This window comes from Cannabis sativa, chromosome 9 (assembly GCF_029168945.1).
Source record: "Cannabis sativa cultivar Pink pepper isolate KNU-18-1 chromosome 9, ASM2916894v1, whole genome shotgun sequence".
NCBI classification, from domain to species: domain Eukaryota; kingdom Viridiplantae; phylum Streptophyta; class Magnoliopsida; order Rosales; family Cannabaceae; genus Cannabis; species Cannabis sativa.
The window spans coordinates 26,152,392-26,167,801 of record NC_083609.1 but is presented as its reverse complement, the minus strand read 5'-3'; the positions used below and the strand labels follow the sequence as shown (position 1 = coordinate 26,167,801).

The following is a 15,410-nucleotide window of genomic DNA, read 5'->3' as shown; positions in this document are numbered from 1 at the left end:
AAAGCAATATAATTTTCACAACAAGTTTTTGGCGCCGTTGCCGGGGACTTTAAGTCTAAATTTTGTTTTATCAACTAATTGACATTCTAAGAATTTTTGTGCTTTTAATCTTGTTGGTTTGTCTTTGAAATCTCAGGTATCTGTAGTGTATGAACCAACAAGAGGACTTTGAACTTGCTCCTATTGATCCCGAGATTGAACGCACATTCCGAAGAAGGAGAAGGGTCCAAAAGGCTAAGGGCCGAGACATCATGGCTGAGAATTTTGATGATGATGGGGTTGCTCCACAAATTGTTAATCCCATCATATTGGCAGATGATCGAGCGAGGGCTATAAGGGAGTATGCAGCCCCCATGTTTAATGAGCTCAATCCAGGCATTGTGAGGCCTGAAATACAAGCACCGCAGTTTGAGCTCAAGCCAGTGATGTTTCAAATGCTCCAAACCGTGGGGCAATTCAGCGGGATGCCAACTGAAGATCCTCACCTCCATCTCCGTTCATTCTTGGAGGTGAGTGATTCTTTCAAGATCCAAGGAGTGAGTGAAGAGGTGTTAAGGTTGAAGCTATTCCCATTCTCACTACGAGACCGAGCTAGATCATGGCTCAACACTTTGCCGCCTGATTCTGTGACCAATTGGAATGACCTTGCTGAGAAGTTTCTGAGGAAATACTTTCCTCCTACTAGAAATGCAAAATTCAGAAGTGAGATCATGTCTTTTCAGCAACTTGAAGATGAGTCCACAAGTGATGCGTGGGAGAGGTTTAAGGAACTTTTGCGAAAGTGTCCACATCATGGCATTCCACATTGTATTCAGATGGAGACTTTTTATAATGGCTTGAATGCAGCTTCTCGAATGGTGTTAGATGCATCGGCCAATGGTGCTATTTTGTCGAAGTCTTACAATGAAGCATTTGAGATTTTGGAGACCATTGCAAGTAACAACTACCAATGGTCCAACACTAGAGCTCCAACAAGTAGAAAAGTGGCGGGAGTCCTTGAGGTGGATGCAATAACAGCTTTGACAGCTCAAATGGCTTCCATGACGAATGTTTTGAAGAATTTGAGTATTGGGAACGCTAAAAATATTCAACCGAAATGCTGCCATTCAAAGTGATGAAGTCTCATGTGTGTTTTGTGGAGAAGGGCATGTGTTTGAGAAGTGTCCATCTAATCCGGAGTCCGTTTGTTACATGGGAAATCAGAATTTTAACAGAAACAATGGGGCATTCTCAAACTCTTACAATCAATCTTGGAAGAATCATCCTAATTTGTCTTGGGGAGGTCAAGGAGCAAGCTCAAGTACCGCACCAGCCCAAGGAAGACAAGCATATCCACCGGGTTTTTCACAACAACCCCGACATTCACAACATGCTCAAAATGCCCAACCAAGTTCTTTGGAAAGTCTAATGCGGGATTATATGGCCAAAAATGATGCGGTGATACAAAGTCAAGCTGCCTCTCTTCGAAACTTAGAGTTGCAACTTGGACATTTGGCCAATGAATTGAAAGCTAGGCCGCAAGGTTCTTTGCCTAGTGACACGGAGAATCCAAGGAGGGATGGGAAGGAGCAATGCAAATCCATTCACTTGAGGAGTGGCAAGCATCTGAAAAATTCCGAGGAGGAAATAAAGGGTAGTGGGGAGCCCACTTCAATCCAAAACGACGAAAAATTGAGTAAAAAAACTGCCCAGAAAATTGCTGATACCAGACCAGTTGATACAGCATCGGGTCAGCAATCTGACAGTCAGCAATCCGCACCAGTATGTACTAAACCACCCCTTCCATTTCCTCAAAGATTTCGGAAACAGCAGCAAGATGGGCAATTCAAGAAGTTTTTAGATGTGTTGAAACAGCTCCATATCAATATTCCCTTGGTGGAAGCATTGGAGCAAATGCCGAACTATGTCAAGTTCTTAAAAGACATTTTGACGAAGAAAAGGAGGTTGGGGGAGTTTGAAACTGTAGCTCTTACCGAAGGATGCAGCGCCATGTTGAAAAGTAAGATTCCACCGAAGTTGAAGGATCCGGGTAGTTTTACAATCCCTTGTTCTATTGGGGGGCGGGATGTTGGAAGAGCTTTATGTGATTTGGGTGCAAGCATCAACCTCATGCCTATGTCGATCTTTAAGAAGTTGGGTATTGGTGAAGCACGTCCTACAACTGTTACATTACAACTTGCTGATAGGTCCATGGCCCATCCAGAAGGAAAAATAGAAGATGTTCTAGTACAGGTTGACAAGTTCATTTTTCCAGCTGATTTCATCATCCTAGACTATGAAGCTGATAGAGATGTGCCTATTATCTTGGGTCGACCATTCCTTGCTACCGGGAGAACTCTGATTGATGTGCAAAATGGGGAGCTCACAATGAGGGTGAATGATCAAAAAGTCACCTTTAATGTGTTCAATGCTATGAGATTTCCGGATGAGATAGAAGAGTGCTCCCGCATAAGTGTAATTGACTCGCTAGTGGCTGAAAAATTTCACAAGGAAGCTTGGAGGGATGAGAAATTTATAAGTTCTTTTGATGAGCTTGAAGACTTGAGTGAAGATGAAGACAACCAAGTTGCCTGGGTGGAGCCATTGCAACCTATTCCTAACTTCAAGAAGCCCTTTGAATCTTTGGAGTTGAAGGAAAGTAATTTTAAGCCTCCAAAACCCTCCATTCAAGAACCACCGAAGTTGGAGTTGAAACCCTTGCCAAGCCATCTGAAGTATGCCTATTTGGGGGAGAATGACACGCTACCAGTTATTATAGCATCAAACTTGGTAGTTGAAGATGAAGGTGCTTTGCTAGAGGTGTTGAAAAAGCATAAGAAAGCAATCGGGTGGACTATGGCGGACATAAGGGGTATTAGTCCAACGATTTGCACGCACAAGATACTTTTAGAAGCTGGTTGTAGTAATTCTGTTGAGCATCAGCGAAGATTGAATCCCGTCATGAAAGAAGTGGTGCGAAAAGAAGTGATCAAGTGGCTAGATTATGGTATTGTGTACCCAATTTCGGATAGCTCATGGGTTAGTCCTGTTCAATGTGTGCCCAAGAAAGGAGGAGTCACGGTGGTGGCTAATGCAAACAATGAGTTGATTCCTACTCGAACCGTGACCGGTTGGAGGGTGTGTATGGACTACCGGAAGCTAAACAATGCTACTCGGAAGGATCATTTCCCGCTGCCATTTATTGACCAAATGTTGGATCGTTTGGCGGGAAAAGAGTTTTATTGCTTTCTTGACGGATATTCGGGTTATAATCAGATTTCTATAGCACCGGAAGATCAAGAGAAAACCACCTTCACTTGTCCATATGGTACCTTTGCCTTTAGGAGGATGCCATTTGGATTGTGCAATGCTCCCGTGACTTTCCAAAGTTGTATGATGGCTATTTTCTCGGATATGGCTGAGAGTATTTTGGAGATATTCATGGATGACTTCTCTATCTACGGGGATTCATTTGGGGTGTGTTTGGAGAATTTGGAAAGAGTGTTAGCAAGATGTGAAGAAACCAACTTGGTGCTTAATTGGGAGAAATGCCACTTCATGGTTCAAGAGGGTATTGTGTTGGGTCACAAAGTGTCTAGCAAGGGGATAGAAGTTGACAAGGCAAAGCTAGAAGTGATTGAGAAGTTACCAGCCCCTACCACGGTGAAAGGTATTAGAAGCTCTCTTGGACACGCGGGTTTCTATAGGCGTTTCATTAAAGACTTTTCTAAGGTGTCCAAACCCTTGTGTAACTTGCTGGAACAAAATAGACCATTTGAGTTTACCGCTGAATGTAATGAAGCATTTTTGAAGTTGAAGACAGCTCTTGTTACGGCCCCCGTGATTGTAGCACCCGATTGGTCATTGCCCTTTGAACTCATGTGTGATGCAAGTGATTTTGCCGTTGGGGCTGTTCTTGGGCAGCGGAAGAATAAGATCTTTCATTCCATTTATTATGCAAGCAAAACTCTTGTTGATGCCCAAATTAACTACACCACTACTGAGAAAGAGTTGCTAGCGGTGGTTTTTGCCTTTGAGAAATTCAGATCGTATCTTGTGGGAACCAAGGTGGTTGTGTATACTGACCACTCGGCAATCAAGTATTTGATAACCAAGAAAGATTCTAAACCGAGGCTTATTCGTTGGGTTTTGTTGCTACAAGAGTTTGACTTGGAAATTCGAGACAGAAAAGGGACAGAAAACAAAGTGGCAGATCATCTCTCTAGGTTGGAAACTAACAATCACAGCAGCCACTTAGAGGGAGAATTACAAATTCAAGACTCATTCCCAGATGAGCAACTGCTAGTGGTAGAGCAAACACGGGTACCATGGTATGCAGACATTGTCAATTACTTAGTTGGAGGTGCCTATCCACCTGATTTTACCAAGCAGCAGCTCAAAAAGTTCCTTCATGATAGCAAGTTTTATTTTTGGGATGAGCCATACTTGTACAAGCAGTGCCCCGATCGTATTATGCGGAGATGTGTGCCAATGGGTGAAGTTAGAAGCATCTTGGAGCATTGTCATTCAGCTCCTTATGGTGGCCATTTTGGTGGACAACGCACGGCGGCCAAGGTTTTTCAATCCGGGTATTATTGGCCTTCTATTTTTAAAGATGCTCATGCTTTTGTTCAACAATGTGATCGCTGCCAGCGAGTTGGAAATATCTCCGCCAGGAATGAAATGCCTCTTAATTGTATCTTGGAGGTGGAGTTGTTTGACGTGTGGGGTATCGACTTTATGGGACCTTTCCCACAATCCTTTGGGAATCTCTACATTCTAGTGGCGGTGGATTATGTGTCAAAGTGGGTGGAGGCAATTGCTAGTCCCAAGAATGATGCTCGAGTGGTTATGAAGTTCCTTCATAAACATGTTTTTACAAGGTTTGGGACTCCTAGAGCTTTGATAAGTGATGAGGGAACACACTTTGTGAACAAAGTGTTGGCTGCCCTCTTGGCAAAATATAGTGTAAAACACAAAATTGCTACCGCCTATCACCCACAGACTAACGGGCAAGCTGAAATATCTAATCGGGAAATTAAAAGCATATTGGAGAAGGTTGTAAACCCCAACAGAAAAGATTGGTCCCAACGCCTCGATGATGCACTTTGGGCGTATAGGACAGCATATAAAACTCCTCTAGGCATGTCTCCATATCGCCTAGTTTATGGGAAAGCATGCCATCTTCCCGTGGAGTTAGAACACAAGGCGTTTTGGGCACTAAAACATCTCAATATGGATATTTCGGCGAGTGGAGAAGCAAGAAAGTTACAGCTGAACGAGTTGGATGAATTGCGTTTGTTTTCCTATGAGAATGCTAAATTGTATAAGGAGAAGACAAAGAGATGGCATGATGATAGAATCAAGGAAAGAGTTTTTGCAAAAGGACAAGAAGTGTTACTCTTTAATTCAAGGCTCAAACTCTTTCCTGGAAAATTAAAGTCCCGTTGGTCTGGCCCGTTTACTGTGCAAGAAGTGACTCCTTTTGGTGCGATTACAGTGAAAGATCAACAATCCGGGAGGGAATTTAAAGTGAACGGGCAGCGGTTGAAGCACTATTGGAGAGGCGAGGTCAACCGAGAGAAGACCTCGATTTCTTTGAAAGATGCTTGATCATTGTAATTTGGGGTGCCTAAAAAAAAAAAAAAAGAAAAGAAAAGCAAAAGAAAAAAAAAATATAAAAAAAAAAAAGAAATTATATCTATATATATTATAATTAGCTATAAATAATTGTCATGGTGAAATTGAAAATTTTCTTTTCTTTGTGCAGAGAATCAAGTGAAAAAGGCTATGGAATGAAGAAATTTTGATTTGGGCAAAAGCACTAAGTTTGGGGTGTCAGGTTGCTGTTCAGTTGCTATAGCAACAGCTTAGCAAGAAGTGTTTTGGTTTTAGGCTGATCAAATGAACTGGGGTTTGAAAAAATAAAGTGAATGGTCTGTCAGAAAAAACATGGGATTGTCATGTTGTTCATGATTCAATCATTGGATAGGTCTATTATTGTTCAGACAAATTATTTGAAGTTGTACTTTAGTGTTGAATTGAGTGAGCCCAAGTCATTTTTGGAGATACAAAGACCCCACTTCACATTATTTAAATCAGTTTTGGGCCAAATTCTTTGGTCAACTGGCCCCCAGCTAGTTTGACCAGCCCAATACCTTGGTCAGCCCACCCTCAACCCTACCTCATTCAAGATCATCTTCTTCATTTCTCTTTGACAGCCGAACCAGCCAAGATCATCTTTTTCCTTCACCCAACCCGCACCATCACTGCCCGAGCCTAGCCTCCAGTCACTCGACCCAGCCGAGCCACTTCCAAGTTCGAAACTTCGAACTGCACCACGACCTCACCATCACATCGCACCATCAGCACCACTTCGCCCACTTGACTGAGCCACAACCCACCAACCCACCAGAAACCAACCCGTGAACCCAACCTTCGAACCACCCCATCGCCCAGCTCCAAGCCTTTCGAACCACACCATCACACTGCCCGCACCTAGTTCCAGTCGCACTTTCCACCCAAATCTCGCACCAGTTTGACTTCAAGCTCGAACCAACAATACGACAACACGCCAAGCTCGCACCAGCCACTGCGCACCAAACCTCCATTCGACCCATCACCAGTGAACTTCACTTAAAGCACACGACTCGAGTCTCCTACACGCATCAGAATCACCACCACCTGCAACAACCGAACGATACATTGCACACAAACGACATCCCTGGTTTGTCAAGAGTGCTGTTTTTAACTTTTAATTTGTATTTGAACAAATTCCTGGCTGCCGAGTGAGTATTGGTGGATGTTTGTTTTGGATAAACTTGCATTTGGCTTTGCTGCAGTAGTTCAATTGGTGGTGTAGTGCTTTGATGTGAAAGTTGATATTTTGAAATGGTGTAGTTCAAAATTGAGGGTGTGGTTTGCAATCTTTCTGGAGTGACAGGATAAATTGTTGTGATTTTGAACCAGAGGTTGTTTGTTGTGATCATTTGGGTGTTATGGAGTTTGTTGTAGTGTTGGACAGATTGGTGGGTGCCATAAACTTGAATATTGATTTGGTGATTTAATTTGAAAGTTATTTTGGGTTGTAGTGCATAATTGGTAGCTGTAGTGGACTGCAAATATGTTGTGAATTGCATAATTGGAAGTTATTTTGTGATTTAAGTGTGGTAGCAGGGTAATAATTTTGGTTTGGGTGGTTTGAATGGAAATTTGGTGGAATTGTTGAAGATTCTTGGGTTGAGAAAAATTGGTGAATTTGAGAAAAAAAAAACTGTGATTGTGAACAGATTGATGCAGGGAAGAGGGTTCATTGGGTGCACAAGAGGTTAATTTGGTTACATTGATAGTTGACATTGGGGTTGTAATTTGGAACTTTTCGGTGTGACTTTGAATTTCTAATTGTCTCTGCCGTGGGTTTATGATGGTGATAATTAGTGAGATGGTGGTGAATTGGAATTTGTTGTAGTGTTGGGAATATTGCAAGTTGAACAGATTAGTGTTGGATAAGTTGGGCATTGAGTGAGTTGCACAGAGGAAGTTATCATGGCCAAGTATTACATGGAATGTGTGTAATGTGTCAAAACCTGACTTAGTGTGGTGTGATCAAAGAGAAGTGATTTTTTTGAACAAGATTGGGTTGGGGACAGTGAAGCACATTGTAAGAGTTCTTGTTGTGTTGAGGGGCAGCCGTGAGTAAGACAGCAAAGAAAAAAATTCATTGTGTTGGGATAGTGTGCAAGTGAAAAGAAAAGAAAATGCCCAAAGTTAAGAAGACCGCCAACAAGAATAAAAAGAAATCACTGCATGAAATTCCTAAGTTTCATTGCCCGGCAGCTGAGACAAAGTATCACGAGAAGGTGGACAATCGGGAATTTTATATGGAGCGTGGATTAGTAGCCGATATTGAGGATATCGATGAGTTGCCCGAATGGGTCAGTGCAACGATTCATAAGCGAGATTGGGGACTTTTTGTCCAACAAAGAGAGCAGGCGGTCATGGAAGTTGTCAAGGAATTTTACGCCAACTTCCTATCCCAAGAATGGCCCACTGTAGTGGTGGTGCGTGAAGTCCCAGTCTCATTTTCAGCTGCAGCAATCAACGACCTGTTTGGGTTAAACTCTGTCGAGTGCCAATACTCCGCGCAAAAAGGGCAGGTGAGCGACGAGACTGTGGGTGACATGATGCCGATGCTCGCTAAGCCAGGATCTGAATGGAGTTTTGATAATTATGGCAATCTTCGATTTCGGCCCACTGATTTGGAGCACGAGTTGAAATGTTGGTATACATTCGTGCAAACTGCTCTCTGCCCTACTTCACATGATTCGACCGTCAGCAGAGACCGCGCCTGGATGCTCTATTGCATTAAAATGGGCTGGGATGTTGACGTCGGGGTTGTCCTTGCCCAAGAGATTGCTTATTGTGCACACAGGGGGAAGGGGAAGTTATTCCTCCCTGCCACCATCACTGCTCTTTGCCGCAAGGCAGGTGTACCCATATGGAAGGAAGAAGGCGCCCTGAATCCTCGGGGGCCTATAAATTTTGGTCCACCTCGAGCCCCGAAAACAACGCCTACCCCAGCGACGTCCTCAGCCACGGAGCCTCCCGTAGATCGCTTCGCTCGCTTTGAGCAAGTGCAACAACAAATGTGTGGCCGATTGCACGCGATGTGGGATTATGAGCAGAAGCGTGACGCCGTCATGGAACGTGCATTCAAGAGGACTACGCCTCGTTTTGATCCCAAGTTCCCGGACTTCCCTCAGCATGTTCTAGACCCGTGGGGAGGCCCATCAGCGTCGAACACAGAGGAGCCCCACGAGGACTCCGAGTAGAGGGAGTTTTTCTCATACCTAAGCTATTTTTTTTTTTTTATGTTTTTCTGTGTTGTGTTGTTTGTTTCTTTTTAATTGTATTGTGCTAGTTGTGTGTTGTTTTTGTGCTTGGAACTTTTATTCTATGTTGTTTTTTTTGTGGTTGTTAGTTTGACATTGAGAGTTTTTCTGAGTTTTTCTGTGGCCTAGTGTTCTGCTCGATGATGATACTTTCCATCCATTCCATTATCGTTGCTGCCTAATTTTACTTGTTGCCTTATCATGCTGCATTGTTGGATATTATGGATGTTTCCCGTAGTCTCTCCTCATTAGTTTATACTTGTATTCATTCCACCATGCTTTGCCTTTCTCATACGATTATTTCACATGTAATGTTAGCATCTAGAATTGGTTAGTGCATCTCCTTAAAGCGAAATCCTAGTTAGATTTGTCCCTTAGAAATGATTTAGGCCTTCCTTGGACGTTTGAGCCTTTCTAACCCTCCCTATCAATCAATTTTTCCCTAGTCACCCAAGTTTGAGCCGTTAGCCTCGTTTTGTTGTGCAATCCGATCACACATATCACATCCATCTTATTTTGCATTTCCACATATGTCCTAACTTAATTGCTCACTTGTCAAGAGCCAAGTTTCACATTAAGTTTGGGGTGAGTGCGGTGAGTGTAACTTGTGGCGAGCTAATTCAAGATTATACTTTTAGCCACATTGGGGACAATGTTGGGTTGTAAGTTTGGGGTGGGGGAATTAGCTCACAAGGTATATTAGTATGCATTTTTAATAACTTTCTCTTGCTATACATATAAGTACAATATAGTACTAAATTCCTTTCTAGTTCAACAAAAAAAAAAACAAAAAAAAATCAGCAAAGAAAAAAAAAAGTATATATATATATTTGCAACTAAGTTTGGGGTGTTTCACCCATTTGAATTAAATAAAAAAAAAAAGAGAATAAACATAGCAAGAGAAGTTAATTTTAATATCAAGTACTTGTGAGTATTGAATTAGGGGAGTGAGTTAAAAAAAAAAATATATCATTAGGAAGAGGCTCGGTTTTTGACAAGTGAAGTGGTTAGGTGTTGAGCTAGCTAAAATACATCCTTTACCATACCCTTACCCAAGCCTAACATTACAAGCCTAATAAAGTCCTATTGATCAAGGGGATAAGTTTAGACTACATTAGTGGAGAGGAGTGCACTAATCCAACTTATGGAGCTTAAATGAAAAAAACAAAAAAAAAAAAGTTTAAGGTAATTGCAGAAAGTTCAAAGTTTAGATGGGATATACTTGTATAAATTGGTGATTAGGTAACTTTTGGGAAATATTAATGTTATCCAATGACAAAAACGTTAAAGGGGCAGCATATAAAGTTATGGCAAGCAATTTCATATTCCATTTAATTCCATTTTTTCTGAGAGCATCAATGTTCGCTAGGTCAACCGTAATTTCTATGAAATCTCTCATTTGTCTTGTATGTTGAGTTTTTGTGTAAAAATTTGTTGTTATGTTTTATTTTGTTTATTTTTTGTTGTCATTGCTCGAGGACGAGCAAGATTCTAAGTTTGGGGTGTTGATAACTCTAAGATTTAGAGTTATTTCATATCTTTAAGCTTGAATTTAATGTGAATTGTGGAGCAATTAATGTTTATATTGTGTAATTGTGTCTAGTTTGTTGTGTCTTTGTAATAAATGGAAGTGTGTGTGTGTGTTAGTAAGTGTTAAATAGACTTATGTTATTGTTTTTATGTGTATTAAGCAGAAAAAATACAAGAATAGGTATTTGAAAATGTTTGGGACAAGGAGAAAAAGGAGCAGGAAAATGATTATTGCTGACTGGCATTGCTGTAGCAATCATCGCGTAGCAATTTGTCAGCTCAGTAAGTTTATTTTGGCAGATAGTCCAGCTGGCTTTAATGAAAAGAAAAACGAGCTGAGGTGGCGGAATTTGGCTATTGACTCAACAAACATGTGGAAAATGAAGGACAAGTGGGTGATGATTGGGATTTCCAATTAGGGTAAACTTTGGTACCCTAATTGGGGGGCAAAAAGGAAAAGAAGAGAATAGAAGAGGAGGCTGGCTGCACTTGAATAAGGGTACGAAAAACTTACAGCAGAAAAAAAAAAGTTTCTAAGTAAAAAGAAGGAAGAGAGTACAAAGAAGAAGAAGATTGAGAAGAAGGAGAAGAAGGCAACATTCAAAGAAGGATTTGAGCTCAACACTCATCTCTCTTGCTCTCCACTTCGTTTTGTATCATTTTCTTCTCTTTAAGCTTTTCTTTAACTTCATGAACAATACATTTTCTGGTTTTGAGTTTCTAATTTCAGCTATGAACTAAACTTTTTGAGATTTGGGTGGTTATAAACCCTTGTATGGACTAGTGTTTTGGCTTTGCAATGATGAAGTAATCTTGTCTTTGTTCAATTAGATGTGATGAAATGTTGAATGAATGTTAATTCTTGGCCATTTTTAACATTTAGCAAGCTAGATCTTACTTGGAAAAGCAAGACCTAGTTGAACTCCTCTAATTGATGCATGATTTTTACCTTTTCTTTTAGGTATTAATTAGTAGTAAAATAGGAATATTTTGCTACCATGTATAACTAAGGATTTGATGTTTTATTGGGCTATTTGTGATCTAAACTGATGTAGGAATGCATTGTGAGATTATGAATGGTTATTCGCAAGTTTTGGAAAAAGCTTGCTGGTTTTTGTTGAAATTTGTTAACTCTGTCAGGATTGCTGATTCATTGCTGGGTCATTGCTGGGTCATTGTTGTATCAACTGGGACATACAAGTGGAAATTAATCACCCAAGTCTAATTTCCAAATCTGAAATTACCACCATTTTAATCACTTTTAGTTTCTTATTTTTAGTTTATTTAGTTTAAAAAATTAGTTCTCAAGTTTAGATTCAAGGCTATAAATTTTTCTTGTGAATTGATGTGTGATTTTATTTTATTTTTATTTGAAATTCTTGGAATTACTTTTAGTTGATTTAACATTATTTAGTAAAAAGTCCCTGTGGAGACGAACTTTGATTACTTATCATTGTATTACTTGTTTGTGATTGTGTACACTTGCGCAATTATAAAGCAATATAATTTTCACAAAAGAAATCACGCTAACGGAGCTAACAACGGGTCCATCAACATTGGAATGATGAATGTACCGCTATCTGGAGCTGGAGCGCCACCTGTGGACGTCATTAACGGTGGAGTAGGGAGAAGCAATATCAGACCTCTCAACCTATTCCCGGAAACGACTGACCCTCAAGTTGGGGACGCATCCACGCCACCAGCAACCATGCACTTTCCCCCCGTTACTCCGGCAGTTGTATCCAAGGGAATGATCCAGCTCACCACTGATCAATATGCTGCGATTCAGGATCAACTGCGGGCACTACAGGCCGAAGTAGACGGACAAAATCGAGCCCGACGCCCTCCTCGAGTTCCTGCTATTCGCACCGATAACCCTCAGGTAACAACTTCTAGACGTCATACTAACCGTGTACGCAGGGAACGAAGAATTAACCCTGAAGGTCTGGACCTGAACCATCCAATGTCAAGGGATCAATCCGCAAGGTTTCCAAACCAGAGTGCAAAAATCGATGAAGATCCTGAGCGCCGTAATCCTCGCAGCCGACCATCAAGAGACAACGACGCAGAATCAGCCTCTTCGTCGTCGCATGGTTGCACTCCAAGCAGGTACACAAGGTCCGGCTCTGTACAGACACAACAGGGAGGACGTTATCAGGTACACTGAGGTGATCTGCGTGATCATCTCAACGCAGTTTTCAGGGCACGCTCTCGCGGCGCACATGATACTGAGACACTCTGTGATCCCCATGCGGGCGATCAGGGTGCCAACACCTATAATAACCCGCCTACCGCGCCGATCGCGACCAATGGGATTAATGTCCCAGCAAATCTTGCCGCAGTAGTTGCGAGCCCCGCAGTTGCAGCGACCACGTCTCCTGCGACAGGAGGGATTGACCAAAGCATGCTTCTGCAGGCTTTGAAAATGCTCGAGCAGCAACGAAAGCCAATATATAAGTTGCATGGCACCTCGCCTTTTACTACAGAAGTGCGACAGGCTCAACTTCGAAAAGGGTTTCGTCTATCCGAGTCCCTCAAATATAAAGGTACTTCTAACCCGATAGACTATCTAGAAAAATTTAATACTATAATGGAAGTAGACCAGGTACCGCAGCTCGCAAAGTGCCGCATTCTTGCGGCAACACTCGAGGAAAATGCCCATGATTGGTTCACCCAATTACCTGAGGCATCGATATCGACGTGGGAAACCTTCGTCGACCTATTCCTCACACATTTCCATGCCACAATGACGTATAGGCCACCTTATACGACTTTGGCCAATATCAAACAAGAACCTGGTGAGTCTTTACAAGACTATTTCAAACGCTTTAACGCAGAAGTAACAAAGGTCGAGAAGGCCCCCGAGTCTTCGCTTGTTTGCATGTTGATAACAGGTATCTTGCCGAGGACCGACTTTTGGAAGGAACTACAAGCTCGAAGGCCCGAGTCCTTGGTGGAGTTTTTTGCCATGGCCGAACCTCACAAAAGAATCGAGAATTCTCTAGCGGAGTTAGAGAAAGGGAAGGACAAGCGCCGGTCACCCATACCGCGATCACGATCTCGCAGTCCACGAGGGAAAAACTCCAGGGGCCGAAGCTCGAGAAGACACAGCCCACGAAGACAGCGAAGTCCGAAGCTGGCCAAGTCTCCTCCAAAGAAGGAATCCTCGCCAAAAAGGAAAGGTGGACCTCGCTTCATCAATTATACTGAACTCGCAGTCCCTCGAAACCATATCTACGCAATTGAAGAAAGAAACGGAGTCTTTAAGAAGCCGCCCCCCATCAGGGGAAATCGCGACAGGAGGGACCCTAAAAAATTCTTTAAGTACCACAAGGACATTGGTCACACTACTTTAGAATGTTGGGTCTTGCAGGATGAAATCAAAGAGCTAATCCGGAGAGGGAAATTCGACAAGTACAAGAAGAGCGAGGAAAGTCGTCCCCAAGCGGATGACAAAGGAGAAAACCAGAATGCAAGTGGCTCCAGAACCCCTTGCAATATCCTGACTATAATTGGAGGACCTCACATCGCAGGGGACTCTCGCAAGTCACAAGAGCGATATGCCAGAGAAGCCAAGGAGAAGCCGCTCACCAATGTGAACAATCTTAGTGAGCGGCCCGAGAAGCTGTTTAAGAAGGAATGCGACGACATCACCTTTATGGAGAGTGATGCGAGATGGGTCCATCACCCGCATTCTGATGCACTGGTGATAGTCGCCAATATTGGTGGGGACAATGTCCATCGCATATTGGTTGACAATGGGAGTTCAGTGAATCTGCTGAATTTCCAAGCCTTCAAACAAATGGGGTTGCAGGAGAAGGATTTGCGACCTATGACATCGAGCGTTTATGGTTTTTCGGGAGATGTCATAGCAATTAAAGGAATGATCAAACTCCCAATCACTTTGGGAACTGCCCCAGTGACAGCCAAGTCAATGGCAGATTTCGCAGTAATCGACCAGTACTCAGCGTATAACGCCGTAATTGGTCGACCAATCCTGAAGGAGATGAAGATCATAACTTCGATCTATCATCTGACAATGAAGTTCCCTACTCCCGCTGGAGTAGGTTCGGTGCGGGGAGTCCAATCCGAATCACGAGAATGTTATAATGCAGCCGTTAAACTCGCAGAAAAAAGGACGGTAAATGTTATCTACCTTTTGGAGGCACCACCTCCTCGCCAGGAGATCCTCAGAATCGAGGAAGTGTCGCACATAGGCGAACCAGACTTGGATCCAAGAATCCTCGATCACACCGCCGCAGCCCAAGCCGCGGAAGACACAATTGAGGTACCTATAGATCTTGTAGATAATAACAAGGTTTTAAAAATTGGTTCTAAATTAAATTTACAGCTGCGAGAACAATTAACAACCTTTTTAAAGCAAAATCTTGATGTCTTTGCTTGGAAACATTCAGATATGGTCGGGATATCTCTGCAAGTCATGTGTCATCACTTAAACATTAACCCCGAAGTGCGAGGTGTCCGACAAAAGCGCCGTAAAATGGACCCCGCGAGGTACCAAGCGCTAAAAGAAGAAGTCGACCGCCTCCTTGCCTGCGGCTTTATACAGGAGTCGTTTTACCCCAACTAGTTAGCAAACCCCGTACTTGTGCCAAAGCCTAATGGCTCATGGCGCACATGTGTTGACTTTACAGATCTAAACAAAGCCTGTCCCAAAGACAGCTTTCCCCTTCCTAGCATTGACCAGCTTGTCGATGCCACTGCAGGTCATGAACTCTTGAGTTTCATGGATGCATACTCGGGATATAATCAAATCCCGATGTATGAACCAGACCAGGAGCATACCTCGTTCATTACTGATCGAGGATTACACTGTTACAAAGTAATGCCTTTTGGTTTAATAAACGCAGGTGCGACTTATCAAAGGCTAGTAAATATGATGTTCGCAGATCTCATTGGAAAGACCATGGAGGTATATGTTGACAATATGCTCGTAAAATCACAACATGCGAAGGATCATATTGCCCACTTACATGCCATGTTCGATAT

At 42.5% G+C, this 15,410-nt stretch overlaps 1 non-coding gene across 1 annotated transcript; it reads right to left on the bottom strand.

Moving 5' to 3' along the window:
* Positions 1 to 692: 692 nt before the first annotated feature.
* LOC115724299 (small nucleolar RNA R71) lies at positions 693 to 799 on the bottom strand. Its single transcript, XR_004013097.2, has one exon. It is a non-coding gene; the product is annotated as a small nucleolar RNA R71 (small nucleolar RNA).
* Positions 800 to 15,410: the final 14,611 nt, after the last annotated feature.